General features: G+C 38.1%; 1 long non-coding RNA gene across 1 annotated transcript; it reads right to left on the bottom strand.

Moving 5' to 3' along the window:
• Positions 1-4,295: 4,295 nt before the first annotated feature.
• Positions 4,296-5,538, bottom strand: LOC122459840. Its single transcript, XR_006280795.1, has 2 exons — positions 5,482-5,538; positions 4,296-4,987 (listed from the first exon to the last, which is right to left on the bottom strand). It is a non-coding gene; the product is annotated as an uncharacterized LOC122459840 (long non-coding RNA).
• Between the last annotated feature and the right edge of the window lie 7,688 nt (positions 5,539-13,226).

The raw sequence follows: 13,226 nt of genomic DNA, 5'->3' as shown, positions 1-13,226 counted from the left end.
GAGGTCATCTAGTCCAACCCCCTGCTCAAAGCAGGACCAATCCCTGATTTTTGCCCCAGATCCCTAAATGGCCTCCTCAAGGATTGAGCTCACAACCCTGGATTTAGCAGGCCAATGCTCAAACCACTGAGCTATCCCTCCTCCCAATTAATGGGGGATGTGAATTAAAATTTTGACTCTGCACTCATGAGGAAAAATTCCTATTGAAGTCTACAGGAATGTGTAAGTGGTGTATTTTTGGGTCCCATATTAGGTAGGTTTCAATTACATATAAGTATATAATTAGCATATGCTCATGACAGAATGAGGGCCATGTATACTGATAAACATATAATAAAGGGAGCTTGTGTTGTTGTAGTTATGCTCGGGGTTGGGGAAAATCATGTTGAAGTTGAGGTGTATAATAGGTGCCCTTCATTCAAGATAAATTTAAAAAGTAATTAAGCACCTGTATGGAATAGCTGACATGACAGGAACCACTGCCTAAAACACAGGCCACATGCAAGGCTGGAGTAGGAGCTGAGCTATGAGGGGTTTCTCCTGGAGTCTGAATGCAAACACACAGGGCTGTGTGTTGTTTGAGGGAACTCTGTATGAGAAGAAGGATCATGAACCCCACAGAAACACACAGAGAAGGCAGCAAAGCCCCAGAGATTACCAGAGAAGCACTTGTAGCATGATCCTGAGAAAAGAGCTTTTGAGTAGAGTGCTGGCTGGAAGGAGGCTTGGAACTGTGAACAAAGAAACCATCTCCTTCTGTATACTTCCCACTGTATTCAGGGAAACAGGATTTTGTATATATTCTTTGTAAATAAAGAGGATTGCATCAAAGAAATACCTGATTCCATCATCAGTTTCTCCTAACAGAAACAACCTGTTACCCTGAATATTGGGTAACCATTTGGGACAAAAGTGATACCATTATTACAAATATTTTGTCTTTCTGAAGCATTTATAGTAAGATTGTTCCTAGTCCAGTTTTTTATAATATACTATTTCTGTAGGAGATTGATTCAAGATTTTAAAATGTAGTCCAAAAATGTTTCAGGTTCAGCCCAGAAATCAGTCTAGTTTTGTCAAAATGTTTGCTGAGGATCACTAACCTTCAGGTGAAATTTGGTTAGTTCTGAGAAAGCAGTGATGGAACCCTTAACCAGATACAATGTGATCGTTTCAGCTGAGTTTCACTTTGAATTTGGGGGTTACTTCTGAATCTGAAATTCATAGCAAAACTCCAGGAGGAAGAACCCATGTAAACTTAAAAAAAGTGCAAACATGAAACCCCTGCAAACAGAAACACCAGTCTCACACAGCTCCAGAAGTCAGAGATAAGAGAAACAAATTTAACTGTTATTCTTTATAATCTTTATTTAGGTCCAAGTCCTAGTCCAATATGGCAAAACTCACAAAACTTTCCCCAAAGTGAAGGAAAATCCAAAACAGAGAGGTTTTGTGATGTTTAGGGCCATTAAATTTAACAGTACATTTTAGCTGACATAATATTTGGACTTATCTACATTAGGATTTAATGGTATGTTGCTAGAACATGTCAATTGACATGTTCTAATTAACATGGTTTAAAAGTCTAATAAAGACAAGGAAGAATATCCTCTATCATAACATTTTATTTTATTTAAATATAAATAACCTGCTAAGTTGATCAAGTTAAAGCTAAGGTTCCCCACCAGATTTAATAATTTTATTAAGATAATGTTGAAGTAAAAAGAAAACGGTACAGAGTTTAGGCATAGAAGTTTCTGGTTATCAGGGAATAAGGTACAGATTATCATGGGGTGCGAAATTCAGTTTAGGAGCGAGTGGCATGAGGAATTAACTCAATTAGTTTTCCATGTGTTGTAGGCAGTGTGACTTGTCTACATTAACCTTTTGAAGCACATTAGCTAACAAGTTCTAACAGCACAAGTTTTATCCTCATCTATTCAAAGGGTAAAATTTTCAAAAGTGCCAAGTGATTTACAAGCCCAAGACCCATTGACTTTCAATTAAATGTAGGCTCCTGAGTAAATATTGAGATTTTTAGTTAAGGCTTGTGTGCTAAGGTATTGGTAATACTCATCCCCTTTCTTTATCTCTGAATGACAGACTATCATCTCAGCCAAGATGACTGGAAATGTAAAGATGAATTAAACTGAAATGGCAAAGGATTTAGCTTTCTACATTGCCATTAGGTTATTGACACTGTTATCAAGAAATATATGGCTTACAGAGGGGCAAAGGGGAATTAGAGAATAGATAAGGAAGGGCAGTCAGTCAGGAGAGATTTAGGAACAATTAAGTCAATAGTGAAGATTATAAGTAAGCAATGGTAGTGATGGTCATGATAGTGAATCTTCCCCCCTTCTGCACCCTCCATTTCCCTGTATATCTCATAGTTTCTGATTAACATTCTCAACATTCTATGACAATGAGGGGGTTCTAAGTGCAAACATCCACTACAGGGCTGCAACAATACCAGAATTGTTCCAGCTACAAGGGGCTGGTTCAATAATGCAAGGTCACTTCAGATACGATCCTGTATACTTTCTTCCCTCTACCCCAGACGATAAACTAGCCTCATTTATTTTAATGCTTATCGAATTGCATTTGAGAATTTCAACCAAAATATAAAAAGGAGGCACCAGCATAGAGGACTGTAACAAAGTGCATCTTTGTGCTTGTGTGGTTCTAATACGTTAGTCAACATGAAATGTTTTAATAATTTGTTCAGCTCTGTGCATTTGTAGAATCAAATTAAGGGAAGCACCATGATTATTTATATTTAATGTCAAGTTTTAAAAATACATTATTTTGTGCAGTTTGTGTTAGTTTTTCAGACAAAAGATTCAAATAATAAGACAACCAAAAATAATGCATATGGACAAATGGGGTAATTCCCCTTTTTACAATGGCCAATATACACACATGAGAAGCCCCTCTGATTTTAATGAGAGTACTTATGAGTAAGGCAAAGATGATTTGGCTCAGTACACAGCCAACAATACACTCCATTTTTAAACAGTAACACTTTTTGGCTAACTAAAACCACAAATAAAACAACACAAAGCATAATCCTAACATTTTTTCCCAATAACAGAGACTTCTATATAGCATCATTTATATTGAGCCTGTCCTCAGTTCTTGGGGGAAAGGAGTATTTGAAAATGCACCAGCTTTGGAAGAAAGGACTAAAAAAAATATTACTTTTTTTTTAAAAAAAGATTGAACAGCATTGCCTCCCAGTGGCTCCTGGGACGAGAATTAGCATTGCTAATACTTTTTGGTAACGCAGTGTTTAAATCCTTCAACTAGTGATGAAAACAAAGTCAGACACCCTGAAGGCAAGTAGAATCAAACTATTTGTGTCTCCCCCCACACTTTAAGTCAAAGAAATTGTGTTCCTTAAAAACAATAATAAATTCTCGAAGGGGTATTCTTATCCAGTACCATTACTAATGATTATAGAATGCAGCTATGACTTTTTTCTCAAACCTATAAATATGCTTTCCATTTACTATATATTTTGATTGCATTCCCTTTCAAATTATCACGTTTTTAAAAATATAATTGTCTATGAGGGATTTGTGTTGTGAATATTTAGGATTTAATCTTGAGAAGTGCTGAGCACCCATCAATTTCAATAGGAGTTGAGAGTGCAGATGTAGAGCACCTTGCAGAAATGGGCTGTTACGCATTAAGAACAATCCATAGTAGTTCAATTTTCTTCTTTTAGCCTTGGCTAGAAAATGAATGATGGTGGAAAAGAAGAACTGGCAACAGACTGATTTACTTTCAGTTCTAGCGTGGTCAGATTTTTTATTTTCACAGATTCATATATTACAAGGCCAGAAGGGAAAATCTCACGTATAACACATGCCTCAGGTATAACATGGGCCATAGAACTTCCCTGAAACAATTCTAAGAGCATTTCTTTTACAAAAACATGCAATCTTGATTTAAAAATTCCCAGTAATGGAGAATCCACCATGACCTTTGGCAAATTGTTCCAAGGGTTAATTGCCCTCACTGTTAAAAATGTATGCCTTATTTCCAGTTTAAATGTATCTAGCTTCAATTTTCCGCCATACACTCATGTTATACCCATCTCTGCTAGATTTAAGAGACCACTGTCAAGTATTTGTTCCCCATATAGTTTCTTACAGATTGTAATCAAATCAGCCCTTAAACTTCTCTTTGTTAAGCTAAATAGATTGATCTCCTCGAGTCTATCACTATAAGGCATGTATTCTAATCCTTAAATCATTCTCACGGGTCTTCTCTGAACCCTCTCCAATTTATCAACATCCTTCTTGACTTGTGGACACCAGAACTGGACAGAGTATTCCAGCAGTAGCTGCAACAATGCCAAATACAGTGGTAAAATGACCTCTCTACTCCTACTTGAGATTCCCCCATTTACGCATCTGTAGTAGAGTAGTTGGAGGGCTAGGTGGCCTAGGGTTAGCATACCTGGTTTTCAGTTTCTCGCCTCCCAGCAGGAAGGACCTTCATTCTAGTTCCTAACACTTATACGTGGCTTATCCTCACCTCAGCATTTTCAGTGTCCTTATCCTCTCCTTATTAGAGGGGGAGGTAGAGTGAAAATGAGATTTATTCCCCTCTTGCAACAAGGACAGTTAGTAGGGGAGCCTGGGCTCCCACTCCACCGTGCTCTGAACTAGGGCCCTCCAAGGGTCAATAATATTAGGCACTCTAGAGTGCTTCAGAGCTGCCTCTGTGGATCAATTCTTACCATCTGTCTCCCGCAAAGTCTTTAAGTCCAATGTAAGATAGCAAAAGAAAAGAAAAGACAGCTAAACCTTCAGCTCCAACTATGATCAGCAGATAGTCTTCTTCCTCACAGTGAGGCTTCTTTGGCATCCTTGTTCAAGGGTCCTCAGGGTAGGTTTGCCTTTCTGCCCAGCCTTGCCCCTTATGAGCCCTTTTTGGCCACAGTATCACACCGATAGCTCTTGTTCAGCTGATTATCCTAAAAAAAAAATTCAGAGTTACTTCTACCCAGGATAGAGTCCCCCATCCTGTAAGTGTGGCCTACATTCTTTATTCCTAGATATACACATTTACATTTATCTGTATTAAACCACATATTGTTTGCTTGCACCCAGATTATCCAGACGATCCAGATCGCTCTGTATCAGTGACCTGTCCTCTTCATTATTTACCATTCCCCCAATTTTGTGTCATCTGCAAACTTTATCAGTAATGATTTTATGTGCCATTGATAAAAATGTTAAATAGCATAGGGACAAGAATTGTTCCCTGTAGCACCCCACTAGAAACATATCCATTTGATGATGATTCCCCATTTACAATTAAATTTTGAGACCTATCAGTTAGCTAGCTTTTAATCCATTTAATGTGTGTTATGCTAATTTTATATTGTTCTACTTTTGTGATCAAAAATATCATGTGGTAACAAGTCAAACATTTTACAGAAGTTTATTACATCCACTACAACATTACCTTTCTTCCAGTTTTCTGGAACTTCCCCAGTCTTCTAAGACTTATTGAAAATCAACATTAATGGTAAATCAAATCCTCAGGCAGCTCTTTTAAAACTCTTGGATGCAAGTTATCTGGACCTGCTGATTTAAAAAAGTCTAATTTTAGCAGCTGCTGTTTAACATCTTTCTGAGACATGAGTGGAATGGAAAGAGTGTTATCATATGATATGACTACATCATCAGTTTCCCCCCCCCAATATAGAACAGAAACATTTATTGAACACTTCTACCTTTTCTGCATTATCACTGATAATTCTACCAGTTCCATCTGGTAATTAACCAATACCATTATTAGGATTCTTTTGTTCGTAATATACTTAAAAACTCCTTCTTATTGTTCTTAACTCTGCTGGTCAGAAAAATTCTTCTTGTGTCCCTTTGCTACCCTTATCAATTTTCTACAATTCTTAGCTTTGATTTATATTCATTACTATCAACTTCCCCTTTCTTCCATTTGTTAAATGTATATATATTTTTATATAGCTGTCTTCACTTCCCCAGTAAACCAAGTCATTTTTTTTTAGCCAATATGGCCTTCTTCCTTGATTGTGATATTGTAGGTTTTGGGGTATCTAGCAAAGTGTTCTTAAACAATTCCCAATTATCATGTACATTTTCCTCATTACATTCTTGCTCCCAGCTGATTTGGCTCATCATTGTTTTCAGCTGTGGGAAATCAGCCCTTTTAAAAGACCAAGTGGTCTATATATTACTGGTCTAAACTTTGTTCTGTTTGCACATTATAAATGTAATCAACTCATGATCACTTGTACCTGAGCTACCATTAATTTTTAGTTCTGTGATCAGTTCCTCTGTATCTGTCAAGATGAGGTCTAATATAGAATTCCCCCGTGTTCGATGTAACATTGTTTGTTAGGAAACCATCATCTATAATATTTAGATGATAACATTCCAAGGATGGTTTACTACTGGCAGCATGAGACCTCCAGCATACATCACTCAAATTGAAGTCACCCATGATCGTGTAGGTTTTCTTCCTACACGTTATAGATAGGTGAATAAGAAGTCGGTCATCCCGCTCCCTAGTGTGATGTGGTGGTCTGTAGCAGTCACCAACTAATACCCCATCTTATTCTTTATAGGTTAAAGCCATGGACGGCACGTGGACCGCCGGCTTGGGAGGATAGCCCTAGCCTTGCCCCTTCTGCCTGAGGCCCCACCCCTTCCATGCCCCCCATCCCTGCTGGAGCCAAGAACTACCCCCCGCATAGCTGCCAGACCCCACCCCAGGCTAGTGTCCCCAGCTTCCCTTCCCCCAGCCCCGGAGCAGGCAGCACAGCCACAGCCCTGGAGCACCGGGAGGGCAGGCAGTACAGCCGCAGTTCCACCCCCAGCCCCGGAGCAATGGGAGAGCAGGCAATGCGGCCCCAGCCTCCCCAGCCCTGGGAGGGCAGGTGGCGCAGCCCGAGCCAGGGCCACCCCACAAGGAGACTGGAGCAGCTGTGCCGAGCAAAAGTGGGGCGGCGGAGGGGCTGGGGGTGGAGCATTAGCAGGGCCACACCTGGCTGTTTGGGGAAGCACAGCCTCCCCAGCCTATGGTACCCGCTGCCCATGTTAAGACACTGATCCATAAGCATCCAAGATCATTTTCTTCAGAGTTATCAGTGACTTGGAAACAGGCACCATTTTCTACATAGAGTGCAATATCCCTCGCCTTTTCCCCACTCAATCATTCCTAATAGATTATAACCATTGATTTAAACACCTCAATTTTCTGATTTATGTACAGTGGTGCCATTTCCTGAAATCTTTTAAAAAGATTTTCAGCGGTCTGATTAAAAAAAATAGAAGTAACACTGACTTTTGGCAGGACATGGAAGTTTTTACACTGTCAGTGTCTCCAGCACTTAAGAGATAGACAGAATACCAAATGTAAATATCAAAAAGCACCAGGAGAACTAGATTTGATTCTTTCCTGCCCCTGAAGTGAGCAATGCATTGAGAAATGCTTTGGAAAATAAGGCAACATTTTCCATGTTAATCAGGACATTTTACATGATCTCAATAAATCAAATCTACTTTAATATACTTTAAACAGAGAAGTGCAGAGGGATGTGCCCATAGCTATTGGAAAATTGCAGAAAAATAAGCCCACTTTGTGGGGATTTCAACAGATATTTCATAGAAAAGACCTGGGATTTTGTTTGTTTGTTTGTTTTGTTCAATAAATAAAACATATAGGGCATAACAATGCATAAGAATGTAGAAAGTGCAAAAGGAGCCTTCCTTCTTTTGCATTCCTGCATGTGGGCCAGCTATAGTCACAGGAAGGTGTTCAAGCACTGGGCTAATCTAGAACTGCTGTCAATTCTTAAGGCTAACAAAATTATCCCAGTTCCAACTAGTATTCAACCATTTTACATATTTGTGTATGGGTCTATTCTGCATGTTTCAAATATTTTTCATTTTATTGTACGTCATGTTGATACTTTTTTCATATATAAATATACATGATTTCTCATAGAGACAGATTCAAATGCATATATGAGTCAGGGTATACTTGTTCATGTTCCATTACTATAGTAACTTGATGAAATGAAGATGAATAGAATACTTGAGGAGTTATTGCATTTATCTAGCCACAGATTAGTGCTAAAGTAATTCCTCTATCCCTCAGAGATTTTGTAGTTCCTTGGGGAATTTCTCTATTTACATTTTATATATAAATTGGATTCAGGTTTCCTAGAGGACATCTGAGAAAGTCCCTGCCGGAAATATTAGAAATATTAGTAGCCCTAGTATCACTGTTGCTAATCAGAGGCTGACACTTGGAATGGGTGGAAGAAGAAACAAAGAGTGCTCTACTCATCTGTCTGTGCCATGATGTCATCACTGCATATTAATTTACATCTCACAAGAATGAGGTGCTATATTCTGAGTTAGACACTGTTAAGGTACATAGGAAAGGATTCATATGCAAAGGCATAACTCCAGACTGAGTGGGGACACCCACCTCCTAGAGGTTCAGAAAGAAAGAGATCAGTGTGATGTGACTACCTGGACTACTAATAGGTGACTAACTTGTCAAAGCAACCATATTTTTAACCCACTGTTTAACTGATAGGGCCTTCTACAGCATTAATGTCAGAGAAATTGTGAAAAATCATCTGTCTTACCTCTATGAACCAGCTGTCCATATCCAGGCACAGTCAGGAATGCTGGTATTAGAGGTGCTGGGGGATGCAGCATTGGTATCCATCATATAAAGGGGTTACAGTTTTGTTCAATGGCTTTCAGCACCCCCACTATAAAAGATGTTCCAATGCCACTGTGCACATTTCCCACTGATTTTAGTGGAAGGTTTGAATGAATAAGGACTCTGGCCCTGTAGCAGGCTATGCTAATCAAGAGAAATGTTGCTGGCTTCTGGAAGCCATTTTCTACGTGAAAGAGCATAGACACTTCACACAAAGGAGCGTCTGTCACACTGCTGATCTTTGTATCTGAATCAACAAATGATTTAACAGAATATCTATGGCCAATGCACTGATTTTTTTTTTTTAGTTTGGACAGGGTTGTCTCTCCAGTATAAGACTCGAATAAATTACTTGTGGAACCTCTTATGAGGGGTGGGCTCAATATATAGCTACCCCCAAAAATCCACATATTCCAGTCATCCCTGTTGAGAAAGAAAAGTCCATGTTTTTTAACTAAACTATTTAATAGATATTATTTGCCATTCTGCCTCTCCAAAATATCCTCCTTGCCTTGTGTATTTCAATTGAATTAAAAGGTGGTTTGTGTCTTTAAATGTCCTTTTCTATACAGTAATCACCACTTTTAAGTTTCACCTTTTACCAACAGCTAGCACACCACACTATATGTAATATTATTCCTATTTTGTAGTATAAGGAAATAATACATAACTTATAAACCATCATGTGGTAATTATTGCTACCAGTATAGTCAGTTGTATGTGCAGTTACCATGAGTGCACGTGCAACTGTGGCAATTGCATGTACAAATTACAGCTCCAATCCTCCATGACTTATTCATGTACATTTATGCACATACTTTATGCACTGAGAGTCATCCCACTGAAGTCAATGGGCTACTCAAAGTACATAAAGTTAAGCATATGCGTATGTATCTGCAGAATTGGGAACTTAAAGAGTATGTATTTATGATTGTGAAAATGCTTGCACACACTTCTGGAAATTTGGCTTTATTTTCCAGTAATGTGCAAAATATACCCAATGAAAGAAAAACTTGTATTTGAAACTGAGGTTTTAACATGCTGTTACAGATATAATATGGTCTTACTTTTGTGAAAATTTTCTAACTGAAAGTTTTGCTCTGTAGGGCCATTTATCAAGCAGAAATTGTTCCACATTTCATATAATTCAAATGTTTACTTTTTTTTCTATGCAAAAATGATAGTTCCTTTTAAATTCATATACAAATACTTTTGAGGGGTCAAAATGATCTGAATCAAAATGGCAAAAGTTTTCACTCACCATTTCACACAACAAGCATTCACTGATTTCACATAGCTCAATATTCTATTTAATTTTCAATGAAATTATTTCACATATGCCTATGTAAGCCAGCTTTTATTACACCCATGTCACTAAAGAGTTACAGTAAATCAAGTCTTTTATGTTTAAATACGAATCTTGCTTGCCTTATACAAGATAGTATTTAATAGTTTAAAAAAGTTTCTCCTATGATCTCATTATGACATAGACTGTGTCATGCAGTAATGGAAATCCCATCAATTACCGCCTGCTCAACTATAGCCTTTGTAATGCGGGGTCACCCTGTTGAGTTTATTTATTATCACACACAAAAGGCCTATTCTCTTCCATACAAGTATAAAACTAAATACATCTATAACTCAGACTTGGCAGGACTCCAAATTTCTACTGTCTATGATAGTTTGATAGAGATAATGGAATTAAAGAGGATAATTTATTTTGCAGAAGCACTGACTTACAGCCTAAATATTTTGAATCATATATGGGAGTGGTTCTCAAACTGTTTCACATTGTGGACCATTTCTTAAGGTAGAGATCGTCTTGTACACGATCCCTCCACCGATCCTCCCAATCCTGATTCCAAACCTTCCGTACTGCTATTATAGGGCCTGTGCCAATGCCCATTAAAGTCAATGGGAGTTTTTGCATTGACTTAGTTAGGTGTTCAGTTGGGCCCACCATGCTTGGTTACATTAAAAAGCAATAATTCAGGGAAGTATTAGGAAGTTATAAACTCACTTCAATGTGATGTATGTGCCTGTTTGGCTGCATTCCCCCTCCCCACCACATTACTTCCCTGGAAATTTTACATATGATAGAATCATTGAAATTGCAGGGTGGACATATTAGTAACAAACTTTCCCATGCAGCCTGATCTAATCTAATTTCCATGACTCCTTGTTCTAATCTTTCATATTTAGGCTGCTTGTTTGAATCTAGACCTGGTCAGTAGGGATTAAAAATTATTTGGCCTACATTAAATGAGTTAGAAGTCTCAATATGGTTCCTAGTAAACAACTGTCCAGATCACAAAACTCACCCACCACTCCAGCTTCTTATCCCTAGAGCTGGTCAGGTCACAGTCAGGGATGAAACTCAAAGATGGCGGTTGCTGCATTCCTGATTCCAGTGCTATACTTGTTCAGTTGATAAACAGAGGACTTCAGTCTTCATGTCTGCCAATCTGACTTTTTTCATAACCATTTGCTAAAATAAATAAATAAATAAATAAATAAGATGTGTTATATGTGCGGACTCCCATTTAAGAAGACTGAAAATCTGAAGAACAAATGACGATGAAGTAACCCTGTACATATGAAATGGATGTGGTACAACTATTTTCCATATGCAGCCTAAGCGGAGTAAATTTGTCTGAGATCTGTCACCCCCTCTCTACTGCCCACATGGCCCTTTTCTGCTTTGCGCAGGGTGGAAAAGGAGTAAGAAGGTCTTGTAGAACTGAGTAATATGAGGAGTAACTATAGTTACACTGTATAGTTTGAGCACAGGTGGCCAGTTATGTAACATGCACAATCAGCAATCGTGAAGCTTGCCTTAGAGATTGAAACACCTAAAGTTTTTGGGTTTTTTTTTTAATCATTTTCTGGGCAAAATCCTACTCTTCAGGCCACAGTGTGGAGTTCTTCACACTGGATCTGTATTGCATATTCTGCCCTTGTTCCACTTGCAGTCCTCCCATAGGCAACACTGGACGTTCTACACACAGAACAAATACAGGATGTGTGAGAGAGAAAGCTATAGTGCAGATATAAGACCACTGCAGTGGAGACCAGAAAGGGTAATGTTGCCCTTTGATTATTTTAATAAACACTGGGTGTGGAACAAATGGTTTAATACACAACACTTGTATTTATTTAACAAACTATGTTGTATGGTCACTTCATGTTTGGATTTTACTTTTCAGTGTGGGGTGAGAAGAGATTTGACATGTATATATTTTAAAGGTTATGATTTTATTAACATACACTTGGTCTGATAAATGATTTTTAAAAAATCAAAACTATAAAAGCTGCTATTTTAAGTAAGCTCCACTGTAAGAATCATTAAACAAAACCAAAATAATCACTTCTTGTGACATCATTTCACGGATCAATTAAATAAAGTTCACACTTTTTTTTCTTTGGAGTAGGCCAAATGAATCCAAGGAATAAATCAGTAGATATTTTCAATTTTTCTAATTTTGACAATAAATAAGATTCCTGCTTTTTTTATATTCACAATTCATGATTCCATTGACTGCCACTAACATCAGTGAGAGCAGGATTGGGCTACAAAATGTTTTATTTACCTACTGCCCAAGCCTGCTCCCTTTTGTGCCAGGGCAAATAAATCAGAACAGGATCAGGTCCCTACTTCTGAACATTAACTCTTGAATGTTGACATCAATGGGAGCTGCTGGTGCTCAGCACATTTGACAGTCATGCACAGATATCTCAAAAATGGAGGCAGTCAAATTTAGTGACCACTTATGAAAATTTTGACCTGGGAATTGTGCTATTGATTTCAATGGGAGCAGCACAGGGCTCTTACTCTCCAGTCAAATTTTAAATTCTTGCTACTGAACACTCTTTAAATGAATGTGGACAAACTGATTCTTTTGAGCTGGTCAGATCACACAAGCTAATCATTCTCTTAGTTTTTTGCCTTGTCAATAATTTGATGTTTGGATCATGAAATGCTTAGGCGTGGACAAAGTCCTAGTCCTGCAACTGACTAAGGCCTTAGTCCTGCAACTGACTCCATGTAGGAAGACCTGTGCACCCACATAGAGCCCCACGGGCTGTATGCAGATAATTATATCTATCGTTACAATCATTTGCAGGATCAGGGCTTAAGAGCAAAACCTGCCTTACTCATGCAAGTAGTTCCACTGACTTCAATGGGACTGCTGGTAATAGCACTGCTCCTGTAATAGGACCACTTGCTCACAGTGAGCAAGATTTGGTCCTTAAGTTTATGTTAATTTATCTGGTGATATGTGTTTTGCAGAAGAAAGAATGGCTTTTGACTTCAGTGGGAGCTGAATCATTTATTTCAATGTCACTTTAATGAATATTTTTGATAGTTCAGATTGCTTTGTCTCCCAATTAAAAAGACAAAGAAAGTCCATTGTCTACGTACATAATTACAGCCCTTGTTAAACACAGATTTATTTATTTTAAAAGGTTATTATTTTCTCACCATT

Source organism: Dermochelys coriacea, chromosome 4 (genome assembly GCF_009764565.3).
Source record: "Dermochelys coriacea isolate rDerCor1 chromosome 4, rDerCor1.pri.v4, whole genome shotgun sequence".
NCBI classification, from domain to species: Eukaryota; Metazoa; Chordata; order Testudines; family Dermochelyidae; genus Dermochelys; species Dermochelys coriacea.
The sequence above is the reverse complement of the archived record's forward strand: the minus strand, read 5'-3'. Positions and strand labels throughout refer to the sequence as shown.